This window comes from Anas platyrhynchos, chromosome 4 (genome assembly GCF_047663525.1).
Source record: "Anas platyrhynchos isolate ZD024472 breed Pekin duck chromosome 4, IASCAAS_PekinDuck_T2T, whole genome shotgun sequence".
Lineage (NCBI taxonomy): Eukaryota > Metazoa > Chordata > Aves > Anseriformes > Anatidae > Anas > Anas platyrhynchos.
In genome coordinates this window covers 47,168,989-47,182,576 of record NC_092590.1, presented here as the reverse complement: position 1 = coordinate 47,182,576, position 13,588 = coordinate 47,168,989, and the positions used below count along the sequence as shown (strand labels likewise).

Below are 13,588 nucleotides of genomic sequence, written 5' to 3'. Positions count from 1 at the left end.
TCTGAAGTGCACCATTAGTTTTACATATTCTTTTACACTGGTTTGACTTTAAAACCAACCTAGCTGTTTTGTTACAAATGGTTTTAGTTTTCAAGTAAACTAAGTGGCAGAGCAACTCAAAACACATTGAATTAATTTAAAATATTAATATCCACAACTGTCTCTAAATAAAAACACAGAATTACTGTAGACATAGTGAGCTTTATTTCTCACAGTTCTTATTTTTAAAGTATAGTAAAGCATATTGCGTATATTCACTTAGCTTAAAATAGCAAATCAGCAACACAGGGATTGACATATCCTTTTTTTTTCCTTGCATCTAAAACCTTTCTTTATACAGGAAAAAAATGCTTGATTTCCTTTCCTTCAATGCAAAAATAATCCTGTAAATGCACTTTTCATGTCCCAATGTGTAGTCACTTTGCTGAACTTTTAGATTCTGCAATCAGATAAATCATATTTCCTAGTGAAGAACTAAAGCTGCAAGTACAATCTATCTTCAGTTCACTAGTAATAGGGGCAGTTACTATCTTGGGACCAGATCCTGTAAACATGCACATGAATAGCTTCAACCGTCATGGTTGGTCCAGTGATGACCATTTCACTTCATATGAGTTAGGATGTATCAAACCATTCCCTGAGATGGAAAATGTTTGCAGGGGACCAGTCCTGACTTTCTAACAGGAAATGGTAAAACCAAGCCATCATATAAACTCAACTCATAAATTAGATTACACTGAGAAACAAACTATACCCAGGGATATTTTTTTTTTTTAACATCTTTTTTCCTATTATGTTAAGGATGACCCTTATTTACAACAAGGCCCAACTTGGAGCTCTTAATAGGTGCCATCCACAAACAGCAATACAGGGCATTTTGCAACTCCTGTCAACAGAGGAGTGAGACAGAATAGCACAGACAAAGCCTTTTCACATGACTGTCTCTGCAAGCAACATCTGCTGAGCTGGAGGTCAGCGTGGCCCTCCTGCTGTGGTCTCTGGTGAGAGCAGCCACGAAGAGCAGGGGGCCCATCAGCACTTGGGCCAAAACAGCAAGAGTAGCAAAAGCAGGTCCCAAAGTCCCCTTTTGGTGACCTTGGCTTGCAGCAATGGCGAATACCTGCAGAGCAGTGCTTGCATTGTGATTATTAGGTCTCAGAGAGGCCACCAGGAGACAGCAGTAACTTACACCCATCTCTGGTTGTAGCTGTAATGGTTGCCTGCAGGCCAGCCTGAAAACTCCTCAACAGGCCCCTTATGCAGTTCACTGTGTTATCCTGATTCATTGCCTCGTTACCCTGCTATTTTCTGCTGTGCTTTCACAGATGTAATGCCTCCAGGATTTGACCCACATGGAGGCTACTCCCACATTCTGTCCCAGTGACCTTTTCAGGAGTGTTAATGATTTAATGGTAATGGTAACAGCTACCCACTTCAGAAAGGGTTGTGGAGACTGGGGCGTAAGAGGTCATTATTGTTTAACCACATTTGTTTTGCCTTTCTTCTCAGAAACTTTAAATCAGAAGACATTTCCTTAAGCAGAATGCCCAAAGTGACAGCTTTAGGATGTGTGAGAAAGACACAGTTAATTTAGTGCAAAAGATAAGACATTTCCTTGGGGAAGTACTAATTCCAGGCCTATTACCCCTCAGTGTCATTTCATATTAATGCATTGCATAGAAGTGGATGCTAAATCTTATTAATTGAAAAATATTTGTCTTTTGCTTCCTAAAATAAGTTTTTGCCTGGAGGTTAAGGAGTCTTAACATTATTTTTGAAGTACATCCAATTTCTGGACAGTTTATTGAAAAGTGGAGAATGAAATTTGTCTGTTGCCTTGTTAATTTACATCAGACAAGAGGAAGAAAAATGATGCTTCTTGGTGACCTAAATAGCATAGTTATATAAAAAGATGGCTACAAATACAAAGTCCAGGCATATGTAACATGTTAAGATTTGCCAGATGTCACAGGCACATCCACATTTGTGAATACGTGTGTATACATGTCATAGTTACGTATGTAAAGTAGAGGGGTAACTATCTAAACACAGTGACTAAAACAACACTCAAGAAAAGAACTTCATGCAGCTTCCCTCTCCCTTTTTTTTCATGGCTGAAAGTTCCAAAAGTACCAAAACTACTGATTTTAATCCTTGTAGGTGCTTTATTCATAAGCCATGAAATGACCTCACAAGAAGAAGAAAATGGAAATATCCTTTTAAATTTAGAGCATTCTTTGCAGGGATATTTGAAAACTGTGATCCTGCTTTGCTCAACCTTTGACTCGTCACAAAAAGAATTGCACATGGCCATGGTGTTGTCCCCTCTTTCCCCAAACTAAAGAATGAGGTTTGAAGTGAAGTCCTCACTTTGACTGGCATAGACACTAACCAGTGCAAAGAGTGTCCTCAAGAGCACGGTTTCCTTCATTACATATGACAATCTGGATTAAAAAACATTAAGCCAATATACTTAATTGTATATTTGGATGTTCTTCAGGGTACAATGATGCCATGTTATTTGTTTTAGAGGTCTCAACATAAAGGATTAAATGCACTCTAATTTGGGAGTGCCAATTTAAATTGGCACTCTGCAGCTTGGTGCTTCTATAGAGACACTGTCAAGCCCACACTCTCCAGGTTACTGCTCTGCTTGCAGAACACTTGTTTGTTATTTTTTTGTTTTGTTTTTCCTTGAAACTCCTTCCAACCAACTGCACTCTTTCCACTTCTCCTCCTCACATAATGGTCACGTCTCCTTCATCTTTACTGAAGAAAAAATATTTTCCTTTTCTAATTTACTCCTTATCCATTGTTTTCCCAACCTCCAGTTCTCAAGAAATATGATTTCTTAATAAAAAAAAGTCTAATTAAGCCATTTATCAAACTTTTCCAAGTGGATAGAGTGACAAATTAGCTCTATCTTCCACCAACAATCTGATGGATGGGAAGATAAAGATGCAGAGGCTGTTGTTTTAGCTGGAAGCTCTCTACTATATCAATTGTTTGGCCCCAAGCCAAAAACCCCTAAGAGATGACAAGAACTAATGATGGGTCTATGAAGTTTATGCAGCGTGAGGCCTGACATCAAAAGAATCTGCCCTTATTAGCAAAATCTCTATGCCTTCTGCCTGAAAAAAAAAAAAAAAAAAAATAAATTACTCTTTAAGTAAACAAATAAAAAAATGCAAACTACATATAAATTTGCACAATAATATACTGCCGAATTCTGTTTTTCTTTACAAATATTAAGTGATTATTATGACACTACTTTTACATCCACCAAATGAGTCTAAGACAGGATAGACATCAAATAATTTTCCCAGAAGTCATTATTTTTTATTTTATTATTTATACGTATTTTATTCCTTCAGAAGAACTGAAGGCAGCCTGTGCACCAGATGCAATATGTGCAAGTGGAAGCAAGGATGGAGTCCTGGTCAGCAGTCCATCAACCTCATTAGGGTCAGGACCCCAAAACTTGCTCTGGATTTTTGAAACCCAACAAAACCAGATTCATAGAGGTGGTTCCACAGTCAGGACCAAACCAGAACACCAAAAGTTTCCTTGGATTTAGAGAGGGATTGGGAAAGCTTATGGAAGAAAAATCCATCAAGAGTTGGATCAAGCTCACACCAGTTCTGGCTCAGGAAGATCCTGGGCCATATAGCAACATAGGCCAGAAAAGAATTCTGGGGAAGTATCACTAGTTGTTTTCTCATGTTTTTCTCTTCCTAAGTATTCATCCTTGGTTATATTAGGACACATGATTTTAGACAAAATGGATGCTAAGTCTGACACTGATCTTATGCAACAAGATTACCTTCGAAGTTTGTAGCTTATATCCTTCTCCCTTTTCACCAGATTTTTTAATATACATTCATTCCTACATATAATGGAAAATGTACATACAAGGTGGAATACAGTTATTACTCTGATGGAGTGCAGGAATAGAAAAGAATACAATGGACAGGTTAACTTCTCAAGAAAACAAAACATTTTGATACTTGATTAGAAAAGTTTGACTTAAATCAAGCCATTTTTGCAGATACTTTACATTACTGTGAATTAGAATTAAAATCCTTTTTTTTTTTTTTTCCTCTCCACATTTTCCATAGATTTTTTGATGTCTCATTTTTTATTACATTTTCCTTGTGGAAACAGAACAGCATTCAACTTACTGGCAGACTGAGAAACTGTAGTACTGCTTTGTAAAATCCATCTGCAGTAATTCTGTGTAGCTGAGCATTAATAAACCTGATCAGATTGATTCATCTTTTCAACAGGATAATTTTATAGCATGGTATTACAAACAACAGTGCATTGAAAAGAGGAAATAATTATGTTATAGTCATCCATATTCAGCACATCCTGAAATATTTTACCTTTGTTCTGCAGTCTGCATTTAATATTATGTATAGAAGCTGCACTATGCAAAACTAGGGTATGTAATCAATCTTGAACTTTCCTGTGTCTAAGTAAAATGCCCTGTATTCATCCCTCTTCTATAGCCACCTATCCATCAAGCAGCTTACCCTGAAAGTGAAAAACAAGTGGCTTTGCACTCGTGGAGTTTTTCTTTCTTGTCACTTTTCAAAGAAGGGCATGCCATTTAATCTGCCACACTGCTTTTTAGCTTGAGACATAAAGGCCATTTACTTTGCTTTATCAGCTGTAGGAATGTCCATAAGCTCTGATGTTTTGGGGTGAGCTAAATAAAAAAAAAAAAAAAAGCAAAACAGCTTGGAGTATGTGAGGTCCAACATAAACAATCATGGAAAGAATAAAAGAGAGCTTCTTAATACTGAAACCTTACCAGGGAACTTCAAAAAAAGTAATAAGAATTCTGGTTGAGAATATATTGTGAACCATGCAATGCCATCATAATTCAACTTCCGTCTTCCTCCTGATGTGCTTGATGTTCCTAAGTACAAGGTACTTTCTTAGCTGTTTATTGATAATAGGGCTACTTAGGAACTGCATTGTGGGTTCTTTATATTCCATTAACTTGTAACTTTTTGGATGAAGATGTAAATAAAGATAACACAGTGGCTGTAGTTTTCTAATCAGAATGGTATTTTTCCAATAAAAACTAAATGTAAGTATTACAGCAACATGCAATCAAGTGTTCAAATGTCATTGCTTCTAACTCAGAAAGGCAAGTTCTTGAACAAAGAAGCTTAAATGCAATTTGGCTAGAAATTAAATGTTATTCAGCAAAAGATCAGTACTGAAGTTGTCAATGAACCAAACTGTCTGCTTACTTATAATTAGCAACATGGTCATTGTCTGGCTATCCTGGCATATTGTAAATAAGTCTGTGAAGACTGTATGATTTAAGATTATTTAGAAGACAGCCTCAAGAGACAGGTAAAATAACTCTCTCTTAATCACTCAGTCAGCTTGGCTTAGGGGAGTAGTAGATACAACTAAGTCCTATTTAACCCTTTCTCAGTAAACTGAATAAAGGTTTGTTACTTTCTTTAAATATTACTCCAATTACCCTATATAGCAACCTCATTCAGAACTGTAAGCATCAGATTTTTCAAAGCCTCCTGAATTCCATAAACCTTTTAGCAAGCAATATTAAGAGTTGTTGCTCAGTAATTTACACTTTATGATACAATTCCATGGAAGACTTTAATCAAAAGTTTTTCCCCAAATAAATAATTGCCAGAACTTTACTACACCCTGGACTTGTCTTTTGGTTGCCAGATGACTATTTATTTCACTCTCTATTTTATTTTTTCATGCTCTACTTTAGACTTTCAGGTTGAGCTTGGCTAATATCTGGGAGGAAATTTTCAAAAGCAAACACTTCTCAATGTCTGCTAAACATTTTAGATAGGCCAAGACAGATAAAAAAGTAGAAAAGAATAAATGTTAGAGAAGAGTAAATTAGAAATCAGTTAGAAAAGAGTAAACGTGAATGATTTACTCTGAGCTCTCACAGTCCTTAACTATTAATTTGCATCCCGGATATGTTTTGGACCACTCCAACCAACTTTCCAACCAAAAAATCTGCTCTAGGTTGCAACCTGCTCTAGGTGGCCCTGCTTCAGCAAGCACGTTGTACTAGATAACTTCCACAGGTCCCTTCCAACCTCAACCATTCTGTGATTCTTTGACCTCCTTTTCACAACTCCAGAAAATACAGCAAGTCCATATATCTACTGTTTCTGCCTGTAGTACACATCTCAGCAGCTAACCTCAAGTTAAACTATAAATTAACTCATCCTATCTTTCTACTTTAACACAGTATTTAATCAGTTAGGGCTGAAGGATACACACCAAAAGTTTGCCAGTAAATATTGCCTGGTAGATTTTGGGGAAAATTACAAGTTCAGTAGGACAAAACTAAAAATAACTACTTAAGCCCCATCTATCTATTAAAGCTAGACACAAAAGCAAACAGATTAGCCTTGTATGAACTCAGGCTTTTCCATCCTGTCTGTGCAAGTGAAATTGAGATACAGTGAATGTGACAGAGTCTAGAGATACCACTCAGCTATCATAATTAAAGTACAGGTTTCAGCCACAGAAGGAATTATTTTTGTCTCAATATATTCTTCTTCTAAATTGTCTTAATATTATGTATGTTTTCAACTTGAAGTAATTTTAGTCTTTGTATTGCAAAAAGCTTCTGGTTTTAGGAAGATGTTCATGGGAGCATTAAGACAGAGATTTTGCTCACTGAATGATACATGAAGGCAGTAATGATTTTAGAGCTGCATGTCCTATTTTAGCTATTTCCCCTATCAGGAAAAGATGGGTTGACCTACTTGTAAGTAACAAAAATAGCCAAGGATCTTTAAACAAAATCAATCTCATCGAGTTGAACAGAAATGGAGAAGTATAATTGTTCCATTTCTTTTCTCTTCTCTTTCCAGATCAGGCAACTGCTCAGAGCATAACCTGGGGACATGCACATCCTGGCACATGAAGCAGGAAAAAAAAAGTACACCTACAGTGTCTTTTGCTTGATATGGTTGAGCATAGTTAATTAATGAAAATCTCAACATCTTCTTTTTGAAATATATTGTTTAAATTCTAGGCCAAAGAACTTCAGTGAGGATTTTGGTTAGCATCATTCTGTGGACTTGAAGATACAGACTGGAAGTAGAAGATACAGACTGGTAACTGAGACACACACACACAAAAGGTGGATCAGGAGAGATCAGAGGCTGAAAAGATCACTTATTTGAAGGAATGGAATGGACTAATTACAAACTTGATTTGGTGCAGGGCAACGTCCAAACGACATCTGGAGTACCTTTCAGACCTTAATGAAGGGATGTTCTGTGTAAGGATAAACTTTCTGCAAGATTCTGGAAGTAACAGCATACAAAAAACAAATCTTAACTTTAAAATCTTTTAGGATGGTTTACAAAACAGAAACTGTACATTTGCCACAAGAGCTATTTTTTTTTTTTTTTATTTCTGAACTTATATTGGTTTAATCCCTAGGAAACCTATTTACTTTTTTTTTGGGGGGGGGGGGGCGGGGGGGAATAAAAAAAGTCTGAATATAAACCACACTGTCAGCCTGCAGAGATTTAGTTCTTGCTTTAGTCAAAACCCTTTTGAATATCTCTAGTCACTTTTAGAATTCTACAATTAGACTTAGTTTACCTAACTTTTTGCTGTTTTTTAGTTTTATTTGCTATTATTCTAAGGATGAATATTAGCTATTTTACATTCAAACTCTATTTTCTGCACAAAGTCCTGTATGTAACTAAGATATGATTAGCAGTTACAATGATCAGCTGAGAGTATCAAAGCCTTTATGCAGCATAACAACTTCACTAGATGGCAGTGGAGAGAAATATTAGATTATATAATTTTTGTTTTTTTTTTTATTTTTTTTTAATAGGACAGGGAAACATCCCAGTAAGTACTGCAGTTTATTAGTGTTGTCTGTGTTAACTCCAGATCACAAGACAGCAATGTTTTTGCCCATACAAAAGTCTTGGGGCTCCTGCCCAGTTAAATCTACATGCAAACATTTACAGGAGCACTGTCATGTACTCCTCCAGTCCTAACACAGAGCTGCAGAGAGCAGCTCTTATTTATCCTCGAACCTTTGTATTGCAACTTCTCTTTCTGTATCTTCTGTGTATGAATAAACATCACGTTTCTGTTGTCATAGTCACTAAAGCAATCCCAGGGAAAGAATCAATGCCATCACACATCAGGCAGTCCCAGGACCAGAAGCAGACAGGGAAGAGCTGTTGCTGCACTGGGTGGAGAGACAGCCTGGATGTAGCCAGGGCTGGGAGCGGAGGAGGGCGCAGCACGACAGTCATGCTGGACGTGTGTGCCTGCCTGACCCAAGTCCTCTCGCCAGCCAGCAGGCTTCAAGAAAGGAAACATGAGTCTTTGACAAAGAAGCACTTCTAGAATCAGGACAAGACAGTTTCGTGTTTAGGGCACAAGCAATTTTCTCAAACTCAACTGTACCACGTTTTTTCCTGAAACATGAAGACAGGGTTCCCCAAGGAAATCATCACACTGATGCCATAATCATGAGGAAGTAAATGAGTGAACAATAAGAAAAAGCAACAAATAAATTTGAAGACATTTGTGAAGAATACTATTTATATTCATGAAAATACTTTTCATTCTCTCTCTTTATGCTGCTCTTTTTTTTTTTTTGTTAGGTGAACTTAGTATCCCTTACAGCTGACTGAAGAAACAAAGAACAATTTTAGAGACTCCAAGACCAAATATTTCAAGTACCAAGTCTTGTTACAAGTCCTAAGATACAAAACCTTCATAAATTCAATCTTTTGAATTCAGAGAATTGATACTTGCCAGCTTTTAGAAATTAACATTTGAACAAAAATTAAAATTCAGAATGAAGAGGATGATTTCTCCTTAGATCATGCCTTCATTTATAAGACTATCAGTGAAATTCGTCAAAAACTATGGAGTTGTCTGGCTTTGTTCATAATGTTCAGAATATACAAATTATCATTTTGCACTTTCAGATTAAAAAAAAAATAGTAGTTTCTTTTATTACCAGATATAAATATGTTTTCTAAGGTTTGTTTCTTGCCTTTGGAGAAATGTTATTTTAAAAACTGATTCAGTGACTAAATCATACTTTTCTGTATTAAGTCATGCCTTTACCTAGCAATGGCCAAGAATTCTTCTTACTGATACCTCGTCCTCTGACATCTCTTCTGCTTGCTCGCCAAACTGTTTGCAATAGCTAGCAGAGAATCAGGATATTGCAAGTGATGATAAAAAACAAACCCAGTTTTGTTGCAAGTGACTTCTTGACTTAAGTCTGCTATGCACAAACCTCCATTTTAAGACTTGAACTTTTAAAGGCATAATTCTCTGTATTTTTGTGTAAACATGACCAGATGAGAAACAGTTCCTTATGTCATTAATTCCCTTAATTTTCCTCTTCACTGGCCTTAGCAAAACAGAAATACGTGGAAATACAAAGCCCTGGGATTTAGTTAGTGACACAGTGGGTTGAGTTCTCTGCTTTGCAACTCGCACATGGCTCCACTCAAACAAACATGTTAGATATGACTGTCAGATATAGCATGTTGCAGAAACCAATCACTGCCCTGATCATCAAGAGGCAGGTAAAAATGTTGGATTACATGGATTCCTAGGAGGAATGCACTTCAAATTACTTTAGTGGGTTTTCCTAAATGGAGATGTTATACATAGACAGCTACAATTCCAGTGTTTGTAAACTGAATACGCTCAGCATTAACAAAACAAAAGACCAACATGACAAAACAGAGTTGCAACTTATGCTCGCTCCAACCTGCGCCACAGGGAAGTAATTTTATTTTCTCATTACTATTAGCTTCATGCTGTATTTCCCCTGATGACTCCAATACACAGTGAAATGGCTCAGTACTCTGGTAAGAGGCTAAAACTCCTCTCAAATAGCCTAGAGACTGGCAAAATTTTCCATTTAGATCATTGCACTCACACAGTTTCTCTTTTTAAACTGTTTAGTCCTACATGAGAAAAATCTCAATCACAAAATTATGATACCTGTTAAACCTTATCCTTACCCCTTCCTCCCAGACCCACTCATAAATCAATGTGGATTTGCCTGGAAGCTATGTCATCATATTACTCTTAATTTAGTGACCAATCAATATTCATTTCTATATTTCTGACTGCTATAAATGATGACAATGTTTTAAGGTGCTGCTGATGTGAATATAATATCTAGAGTTGTTCTGTCCATGCTCACGTGAAATGTAGAGTCAGAATGGAAAAAGATATTTACATGTGTATTTTCTTCTATATAATCTTCATCCAACTGCATATACAGCAGCTGCCCTTGCTTTTCAAAGCTACAAACATTTCCTAGTCTACTTAGTTTGCATTTAATTCACTTCACAGCACTTGGATTCAGTACTACTACAAAAAAATTAGTGACCTATTTTTTTCCTTAGGTCTAGAAGTAGGATTTGCATGATGGGGACATTGATTAGCATCCTTTGGCCCACTGATAAGAACATAGCCAGCACAACACTCTGCTTGAAATGAGGACTGAAAATTGCTTTATTATTGCTATGATAATGCATCATCAAAATTAGATGTTCTCTTCCTTATCAATTTCAAAATATAAATATCTATGATCCTTTAAGTGTTTTATTAGATTTATTGGCACTTATAATACCTAAATTAAATTGAAATAATCACAACATAACAGGAAAATTAAAAAAAAACAAACAAAAAACAAGCTACCTTTGCCCATCAAAGAGCTTCATCCTTTTACTCACAAAGAACCCTCTGAGCAGTCCAAAACAGGTTCTTCTGAGAAACTTACTCTAATTTCCTGGGAGCTCAACCCTGTTTCTATTTTTTCTAAAGGGAAGTAGGCATTTAATTGTTTAGTGACTACAGATGATTTTTGCCACAGCCTGATTAGCTGATTAGAGCCATAAAGACTATAACTATCATCAGCATTAAAAAATTACTACTGTTTGGCCTTAACACAACTGAGAGAAAATTGTTTTTTATTCAATTTTTTCTTACACTTTTTGCTTACAACATGCAGATTTCTCTTTGTTGTTGTTTTGTTTTTTTTTGGCCCATAGTCATGCAAAGTAACTCCTCCTGACTTGTCTCTTATCCCATACTACACAGTTCATGTAAAATGTTTATTGCAAATCTAAAGCCAGGAATCAGCCCTTAGGTATTAATGCAGAACCATAGCTACACAGCAAGAAGAAGCTGATGCATGGTGATATTTTCCCTCTCCTTTCTCAACAGTGAAGTATCTGGGGGCAGGATCAGTGCAGTCTGCACACCTGTGGCTGCCCAGTGTGAAAGCCCACCCGGCCAGGAGAGCATGAAACACAAAGGAAACCTTCATCCTTCTGACCGTGCGTTTTAACAGCAATTATATTACACCTTGATCTGGTTCTGAAGCTTAAACAATAGTGATATGACGCTGAAGACTGAGTGCCAACTTACAAACTAAACTAAGTTTCATATATCAGTAAATCCTTGACCTGACTGGATTATAACTTAAAACCCTGATAGACACCTAGCTACAACAGAAGCAGTGGAATAATAAAGCAGTAATTTTATTATGAATCCAAATATTAATTTTATTGTGAATCCAAACCTAATTCTCTCTTAGAAATATATTTCATATCATAGCCTCTCACTTCTGTTCATATTTGTATTCCCTTTTCTAGAAAGTATTTAAAAATAAATATTTGAGTTTGAGTTCTATATACGACTAGATTATTTATCTTTTAGCTACATTTTTCTTTCAAAAGCAATTAAGAGTTCCAGTTGCTTGCCATGGACATTAGATGTGACTTTTCAGCTTGTACAGTCACACTCTACTTGTGCTTACTGTGCAAGACAGTTAGAATAGTATGTGGGAATGAAAAGACATCATTTTTGTGGAAATGAATGAATTGTATAAATTTTACTTCTGAATTGCTCTGCAAACTTGGAATTCTTATATGATTAAGAAGCCCATTCAGATGTTTTTCCAGTCTTTCATTTTCTGTCTTTGATGCATTTGCCATTGGGTTTTTCACAGCATATTAAGTTTTCCATATGGTTTCATTTACGTTTCTAACACAAGAGACCGAACTTGCCACCATGTGTAGTTTAGGTCTCAATTGTAGGTCACATCTAACTAGGTAACACATAGAAAATGAAAAAGTCCTAGCACCTCTGTGGTTATCCCTGCTGAATAATTGCAGCAGTAGCTGAATTTTGCAGTACAGATGTTGGTAATTTGCCATTGAAAACCACCAGTATCAAACTGTCAGAGTCAAGAAATGGCTTTAATTATTTCCTCCTTGGAGTGGTAATAGCCACTGCTTGGATACTCCCAAAGCTGAAGCATGTTTGTTTGGGTGATTTCTTAGCACATTTAGCGAACGCAGCTTACCTGCACTTGCCAGCCCTGCTGGCATTGAAGATTTGCTTCCAGTCAGTGCAAAGGCAGACCAAAGTGATTGCTTCTATGAGGCACTAGATCATCTGGAGACCACCTTTATGAACTTTTTTTTTTTTATTTTCCCCGGTCACCAAAGACTAACATTGTTTTTCTGCTTCATTGAGCACTGAAAATAGAAAATAAATCAGACAGAAAACTCTTGGAAATAATGATACAGGAAAATCCCTCCCAGAGAGGGAATAATTAAAAATTAAAAAAAAAAAAAAAAAAAGAAAAATCAGAAGCCGCAGAAAACTCAATGGAAAAAATCACTTAGAAGGAGGGAGTTGAGTACACGCATTCATTAAACTGTCCAGCTTCCTGCTAATTACACCTTTTTTTCCCCATGGCTATAGGTTACTAGTGAAGAAGCATTTATGCTCTCGGTGGTAATACTGAGGTCCAGAACCATTTTATACCCAGACCTTTGGCTTCATCCTTGTAATAAAAAGCAAGACAATACTCATGCTTTGCTTGCTGCCCTATTCTTCTAACAAAGAGCTTTTTTTCTACTAAATATTATCTAAAGATGAACAGAATATAGTGATAAACCAGCAGCTCAAAAAAAAAGAAAATAAAAAATCAAGAGCAGGTCAAAATATTTTCAACATTTCATAGCAATTCTTATATTATTCTCTGTCCTTCAAATATACCCAAATCCCAGAAAAATTACATACTGATGTTAATGTGAACGTTTCCACAGGAGCCTGCAAATGGCTTTGGCTTGTGCTTCAAAAGAATTAATAAAAGCCCTTGAAAACAACAGTTGGACTAGGATTTTTATTCTTCATCCCCGTACTCTATCCATTTGGTAAGATGATCTAACCTGTACATCCCTTAATATTATTTTGTCTCCGAGTAGGGTAAGGTTTTTCTTCCTAGATGGCTGCAGGGATTTCTGGCCTTCTGGTAGAAGGGTATTAAGGCAGGCTGAGGCAAAGTTTTTCTGAAGCCTGGAGGAGCTTCTCTACATTGATCTTGGTGGCCTTTGGATTAAATCATAGAGAAGCAAAGAATCACTCTGATGTTCAAGCAATATCCTTGCACTTGGCCAGCAATAAAGTGCTCTGTATTTAATGTGCATGCTTCAGATATTTGTGCAGTCTGAGCACATTTTCCCACACGTATTCACCTTCT

General features: G+C 36.5%; 1 long non-coding RNA gene across 1 annotated transcript in view; it reads left to right on the top strand.

The window, feature by feature from the left end:
• Nucleotides 1-13,196, top strand: part of LOC140002471 (uncharacterized) — a 90,470-nt gene extending 77,274 nt beyond the window's left edge. Inside the window, exons 5-7 of the long non-coding RNA XR_011809148.1 lie at nucleotides 6,891-6,958; nucleotides 7,055-7,303; nucleotides 8,661-13,196. This is a non-coding gene — a long non-coding RNA (uncharacterized lncRNA). The remainder of the gene's footprint in view (nucleotides 1-6,890; nucleotides 6,959-7,054; nucleotides 7,304-8,660) is intronic.
• Nucleotides 13,197-13,588: the final 392 nt, after the last annotated feature.